The 7,592-nt window shown below is 31.2% G+C and overlaps 1 non-coding gene across 1 annotated transcript; it reads right to left on the reverse strand.

Annotated features, from left to right (window-relative positions):
* Window positions 1–2,980: 2,980 nt before the first annotated feature.
* LOC139856283 (small nucleolar RNA R71) lies at window positions 2,981–3,087 on the reverse strand. Its single transcript, XR_011761775.1, has one exon. It is a non-coding gene; the product is annotated as a small nucleolar RNA R71 (small nucleolar RNA).
* Window positions 3,088–7,592: the final 4,505 nt, after the last annotated feature.

Below are 7,592 nucleotides of genomic sequence, written 5' to 3' on the forward strand. Positions count from 1 at the left end.
GAACCTATCTTCAAATTAGTTAATCTAATAATTATTAAAATGATTATGTATGTCCTATTTAGTGACGTTTATACGACATCTTTTAAGATCATTTAATTAATTATTCGGGTTGGGTAATTGATTATTCATTATGATCAAGTGGGTAAATTAATATTCATATCTCATTAAAACAGGGGTGGATTACATACAAGGATAATAGGTGTAATTGTTAACAAAGTATTAAAACCTTGGATTACACGCAGTCGATAACCTGGTGTAATTATTAACAAAGTATTAAAACCTTGTTACAGTTTGAATCCATAATTAGTTGAAATATTTGACTTCGGGTATAAGGTTAATTTCACGAGCATTTTATAATTATGACCGATGGACTATAATGGACAAAAACCAGATAGGTATCAAATAAACCAGGACAAAGGACAATTAACCCGGGTAACAATTAATTAAAATCAAAACGTCAAACATCATGATTACGGAAGTTTAAATAAGCATAATACTTTTATTTCATATTTCATCGTACCTTTATTTACTGTCATTTTAATTGCTGCAATTTACTTTATCGCAATTTAAATTCTATCATTTATATTATCGTCATTTATATTTACGCTTAAAATATAAAATCGACAAACAGGTCATTAAACGGTAAACCCCCCCTTTTATAATGATATTACTACTTATATATATATATATATATATATATATATATATATATATATATATATATATATATATATATATATATATATATATATATATATACAAATACAGTTGTTAAAAATATAGTACGTAATCACTAGCTACCTGTGGAATGAACCGGACTTACTAAAAACTATACTACCCTACGATTAGGTACACTGCCTATAGTGTTGTAGCAAAGTTTAGGTATATCCATCTGTAAATAAATTATATAAAACTTGTGTAATATTTCTTCATATTTCGTAGTAAAAATAATAGTATTTCGTACACCTCCGCTCGCACATTAAGTTTTTGGCGCCGCTGCCGGGGAACTCGGTGAAACACGCTATATTAAAAATATATAATTTTTAATTTTAATTTCGTAAAAATATTTTGTTTTAATAACAAGTGTTAAAAATATAAAATAAATATAAAAATAAAAAAATAAAAGAAAAAAATAAAAAATTTATATATATATATATATATATATATATATATATATATATATATATACATAAGTTTATTTTATTTTATAAATATTCTAAATATATATTTTGTAAAATTAAAATCAAATAAATATTAATTATTAAAATTTAAAACGGGCCGAGTCAGTTTACGAAGCCTAAAACTTTTCTGGACTTACAGGCCATGCGACCGCATGGCCATATAACTTCTTATTCATGCGATCGCATGACAGAAGCTGACAGGCCACAAACCTTAGCCTCGCATTAATTACGGCAGTAGGTTAATTTTTATTATTATTATTTAAATCAATTAGGGTTTTTATTTAATAATAATATTTAGTTTTAGTTTTTAAATTTGTATATTTAGTTTTATTTTTTAAATTTGTATTTTAAGTTTTTGTATTTATTATTTACATATATAGATTATATTTTTATAAAATATAATATAAAAATAATATTTTTATAAAATTTGTATTTTTATCATTTTAGTTATAATTTGTACTTTTTAATCGTTTAATTCGTAATTTGTATATTTATCGTTCGTAATTAGTTTTAAACTTAATTTTTGCCGTAGTAATTTTATATTTCTAGAATTTTAGGCTTTGCCGTAAAATCCCTTAAGTGCTTTTTCTTTAGATTAAGATTTAGACACTTTATAATTTTACGACGTCGCTTATCGTTTTAGTATTTAATAAATTTTAGTGCCTTTTTAAGTTATTGCCGTTTTGGATATAGATTTCCTTTAAGCTTTAATACCTTTAGACGCAATCTTTAATTTGTAGTTTTTATACCTTTTAAGTTTCGACGCTCTACTTTCTTATTTTTATTTTTCGACTTTTTATTTTTCGACGCTTATTATCGACCTCTTGTTTTTCGACGCGCTGTTTCTTTCTCTTTTCTATGCTCTAGTTTTTAGGACATAGATTTTTATCTTCTTTAAATTCCGAGGAAAAATTATTTTAAGCGGTTAAATTGATAGCCATCCAAAATTTTCTGGTTCGTAGTAATAGTTGGATTTGTTAGTGGCGAGTTGTGGGCTTCCGATTTAAAGGGTCCTGGCTACCTGCTGCATCTATTGGCTATTCGAAACGTGGGCAAAATCATAAAAGTCTATTAATTTGATAACTTATATAATTTTTATCTTTTATAACTAATAGGATATTCAGTGAATGCACCGAGCAAAACGTTCACCACCTTTCATACGTTCACCTCCTGTAACTCGATCAAGATATCTAGCCAATATTGTCGCCGTTGATTTTTCTTTAGAATCATCATCAAATCAAACAAGTACTCCAATTCAAATTTCCGATAATCCATCTTTTGAACCCGATTTCACAATTGAGAACCCGGAGGATATTCAAGGACAATTTCAAGATCCTGAACCACTAATCATTCCTCCTGAACTACAAACCGTTAAATTAGAATCCTCTAGTGATTCGTATTCAACAAATTCAATTATGGAAGTAACTGAACCTCTAAGTATGGAAGACTGAATGAGAGCCACACGCACTGGCCAAGGTCATGCAATTACTCAACCAGACATTAATGCACCAGATTATGAAATCAAAGGACAAATCCTACACATGATAACTAATCAATGCCAATATAGTGGTACGCCAAAAGAAGATCCAAATGAACATCTTCGAACCTTTAATAGGATTTGTACTCTATTCAAAATCAGAGAAGATGAGGATGAACAGATCTATCTCATGTTGTTTCCCTGGACTTTAAAGGGAGAAGCCAAAGATTAGTTAAAATCGTTACCCGAAGGAGCGATTGACACATGGGATGTCTTAGTTGAAAATTTTCTTAAAAGATTCTTTCCGGCATCTAAAGCCGTGAGACTTCAAGAAGAAATTGTTATGTTCGCGCAAAAGCTAAATGAAACATTATATGAGGCGTGGACAAGATTCGGAAAGTTGTTGAGAGGATGTCCTCAACACGGTTTAGACACTTATCAAATAGTACAAATATTCTACCAAGGTGTCGACTTCGCTAGACGAAAAGACATCGACACAGCAGCTGGTGGTTCCATTATGAAGAAAACTGCAACCGAAGCTCACTAAATTATTGATAACACAGCCTCCCTCTCGCATGAATGGCATCAGGAAAAAGATATTTTTCATTCATCTAAAGCGGCTAGAGCCAATTCTAACCATGACTTTGATTCCATTTCCGCAAAAATAGATGCTTTCGAGAGACGAATGGAAAAGATGACTAAAGATATTTACGCAATACGAATCAGTTGTGAGCAATGCGGTGGACCACACTTAACGAAAGATTGTCACATTGAGCAAACGATGGAACAACGTGAGAATGTTTCCTACATGAACCAAATGAAATGTCCCGTTCTTATTGATTAAAAACGTTCCATATTAATTGATTTCGTTGCGAGGTTTTGACCTCTATATGAGACATTTTTCAAAGACTGCATTCATTTTTAAAACAAACCATAACCTTTATTTCATAAATAAAGGTTTAAAAAGCTTTACGTAGATTATCAAATAATGATAATCTAAAATATCCTGTTTACACACGACCATTACATAATGGTTTACAATACAAATATGTTACATCGAAATCAGTTTCTTGAATGCAGTTTTTACACAATATCATACAAACATGGACTTCAAATCTTGTCCTTATTTTAGTATGCAACAGCGGAAGCTCTTAATATTCACCTGAGAATAAACATGCTTTAAACGTCAACAAAAATGTTGGTGAGTTATAGGTTTAACCTATATATATCAAATCGTAACAATAGACCACAAGATTTCATATTTCAATACACATCCCATACATAGAGATAAAAATCATTCATATGGTGAACACCTGGTAACCGACAATAACAAGATGCATATATAAGAATATCCCCATCATTCCGGGACACCCTTCGGATATGATATAAATTTCGAAGTACTAAAGCATCCGGTACTTTGGATGGGGTTTGTTAGGCCCAATAGATCTATCTTTAGGATTCGCGTCAATTAGGGTGTCTGTTCCCTAATTCTTAGATTACCAGACTTAATAAAAAGGGGCATATTCGATTTCGATAATTCAACCATAGAATGTAGTTTCACGTACTTGTGTCTATTTTGTAAATCATTTATAAAACCTGCATGTATTCTCATCCCAAAAATATTAGATTTTAAAAGTGGGACTATAACTCACTTTCACAGATTTTTACTTCGTCGAGAAGTAAGACTTGGCCACTGTTGATTCACGAACCTATAACAATATATACATATATATTAAAGTATGTTCAAAATATATTTACAACACTTTTAATATATTTTGATGTTTTAAGTTTATTAAGTCAGCTGTCCTCGTTAGTAACCTACAACTAGTTGTCCACAGTTAGATGTACAGAAATAAATCAATAAATATTATCTTGAATCAATCCACGACCCAGTGTATACGTATCTCAGTATTGATCACAACTCAAACTATATATATTTTGGAATCAACCTCAACCCTGTATAGCTAACTCCAACATTCACATATAGAGTGTCTATGGTTGTTCCGAAATATATATAGATGTGTCGACATGATAGGTCGAAACATTGTATACGTGTCTATGGTATCTCAAGATTACATAATATACAATACAAGTTGATTAAGTTATGGTTGGAATAGATTTGTTACCAATTTTCACGTAGCTAAAATGAGAAAAATTATCCAATCTTGTTTTACCCATAACTTCTTCATTTTAAATCCGTTTTGAATGAATCAAATTGCTATGGTTTCATATTGAACTGTAGTTTATGAATCTAAACAGAAAAAGTATAGGTTTATAGTCGGAAAAATAAGTTACAAGTCGTTTTTGTAAAGGTAGTCATTTCAGTCGAAAGAACGACGTCTAGATGACCATTTTAGAAAACATACTTCCACTTTGAGTTTAACCATAATTTTTGGATATAGTTTCATGTTCATAATAAAAATAATTTTCTCAGAATAACAACTTTTAAATCAAAGTTTATCATAGTTTTTAATTAACTAACCCCAAACAGCCCGCGGTGTTACTACGACGGCGTAAATCTGGTTTTACGGTGTTTTTCGTGTTTCCAGGTTTTAAATCATTAAGTTAGCATATCATATAGATATAGAACATGTGTTTAGTTGATTTTAAAAGTCAAGTTAGAAGGATTAACTTTTATTTGCGAACAAGTTTAGAATTAACTAAACTATGTTCTAGTGATTACAAGTTTAAACCTTCGAATAAGATAGCTTTATATGTATGAATCGAATGATGTTATGAACATCATTACTACCTTAAGTTCCTTGGATAAACCTACTGGAAAAGAGAAAAATGGATCTAGCTTCAACGGATCCTTGGATGGCTCGAAGTTCTTGAAGCAGAATCATGACACGAAAACAAGTTCAAGTAAGATCATCACTTGAAATAAGATTGTTATAGTTATAGAAATTGAACCAAAGTTTGAATATGATTATTACCTTGTATTAGAATGATAACCTACTGTAAGAAATAAAGATTTCTTGAGGTTGGATGATCACCTTACAAGATTGGAAGTGAGCTAGCAAACTTGAAAGTATTCTTGATTTTATGTAACTAGAACTTGTAGAATATATGAAGAACACTTAGAACTTGAAGATAGAACTTGAGAGAGATCAATTAGATGAAGAAAATTGAAGAATGAAAGTGTCTGTAGGTGTTTTTGGTCGTTGGTGTATGGATTAGATATAAAGGATATGTAATTTTGTTTTCATGTAAATAAGTCATGAATGATTACTCATATTTTTGTAATTTTATGAGATATTTCTTGCTAGTTGCCAAATGATGGTTCCCACATGTGTTAGGTGACTCACATGGGCTGCTAAGAGCTGATCATTGGAGTGTATATACCAATAGTACATACATCTAAAAGCTGTGTATTGTACGAGTACGAATACGGGTGCATACGAGTAGAATTGTTGATGAAACTGAACGAGGATGTAATTGTAAGCATTTTTGTTAAGTAGAAGTATTTTGATAAGTGTATTGAAGTCTTTCAAAAGTGTATAAATACATATTAAAACACTACATGTATATACATTTTAACTGAGTCGTTAAGTCATCGTTAGTCGTTATATGTAAGTGTTGTTTTGAAACCTTTAGGTTAACGATCTTGTTAAATGTTGTTAACCCAATGTTTATAATATCAAATGAGTTTTTAAATTATTATATTATCATGATATTATCATGTATGAATATCTCTTAATATGATATATATACATTAAATGTCTTTACAACGATAATCGTTACATATATGTCTCGTTTAAAAATCATTAAGTTAGTAGTCTTGTTTTTACATATGTAGTTCATTGTTAATATACTTAATGATATGTTTACTTATCATAGTATCATGTTAACTATATATATATCCATATATATGTCATCATATAGTTTTTACAAGTTTTAACGTTCGTGAATCACCGGTCAACTTGGGTGGTCAATTGTCTATATGAAACATATTTCAATTAATCAAGTCTTAACAAGTTTGATTGCTTAATATGTTGGAAATATTTAATCATGTAAATATCAATCTCAATTAATATATATAAACATGGAAAAGTTCGGGTCACTACAGTACCTACCCGTTAAATAAATTTCGTCCCGAAATTTTAAGCTGTTGAAGGTGTTGACGAATCTTCTGGAAATAGATGCAGGTATTTCTTCTTCATCTGATCTTCACGCTCCCAGGTGAACTCGGGTCCTCTACGAGCATTCCATCGAACCTTAACAATTGGTATCTTGTTTTGCTTAAGTCTTTTAACCTCACGATCCATTATTTCGACGGGTTCTTCGATGAATTGAAGTTTTTCGTTGATTTGGATTTCATCTAACGGAATAGTGAGATCTTCTTTAGCAAAACATTTCTTCAAATTTGAGACGTGGAAAGTGTTATATACAGCCGCGAGTTGTTGAGGTAACTCTAGTCGGTAAGCTACTGGTCCGACACGATCAATAATCTTGAATGGTCCAATATACCTTGGATTTAATTTCCCTCGTTTACCAAATCGAACAACGCCTTTCCAAGGTGCAACTTTAAGCATGACCATCTCTCCAATTTCAAATTCTATATCTTTTCTTTTAATGTCAGCGTAGCTCTTTTGTCGACTTTGGGCGGTTTTCAACCGTTGTTGAATTTGGATGATCTTCTCGGTAGTTTCTTGTATAATCTCCGGACCCGTAATCTGTCTATCCCCCACTTCACTCCAACAAATCGGAGACCTGCACTTTCTACCATAAAGTGCTTCAAATGGAGCCATTTCAATGCTTGAATGGTAGCTGTTGTTGTAGGAAAATTCTGCTAACGGTAGATGTCGATCCCAACTGTTTCCGAAATCAATAACACATGCTCGTAGCATGTCTTCAAGCGTTTGTATCGTCCTTTCGCTCTGCCCATCAGTTTGTGGATGATAGGCAGTACTCATGTCTAGACGAGTTCCTAA

Source organism: Rutidosis leptorrhynchoides, chromosome 6, assembly GCF_046630445.1.
Source record: "Rutidosis leptorrhynchoides isolate AG116_Rl617_1_P2 chromosome 6, CSIRO_AGI_Rlap_v1, whole genome shotgun sequence".
NCBI classification, from domain to species: domain Eukaryota; kingdom Viridiplantae; phylum Streptophyta; class Magnoliopsida; order Asterales; family Asteraceae; genus Rutidosis; species Rutidosis leptorrhynchoides.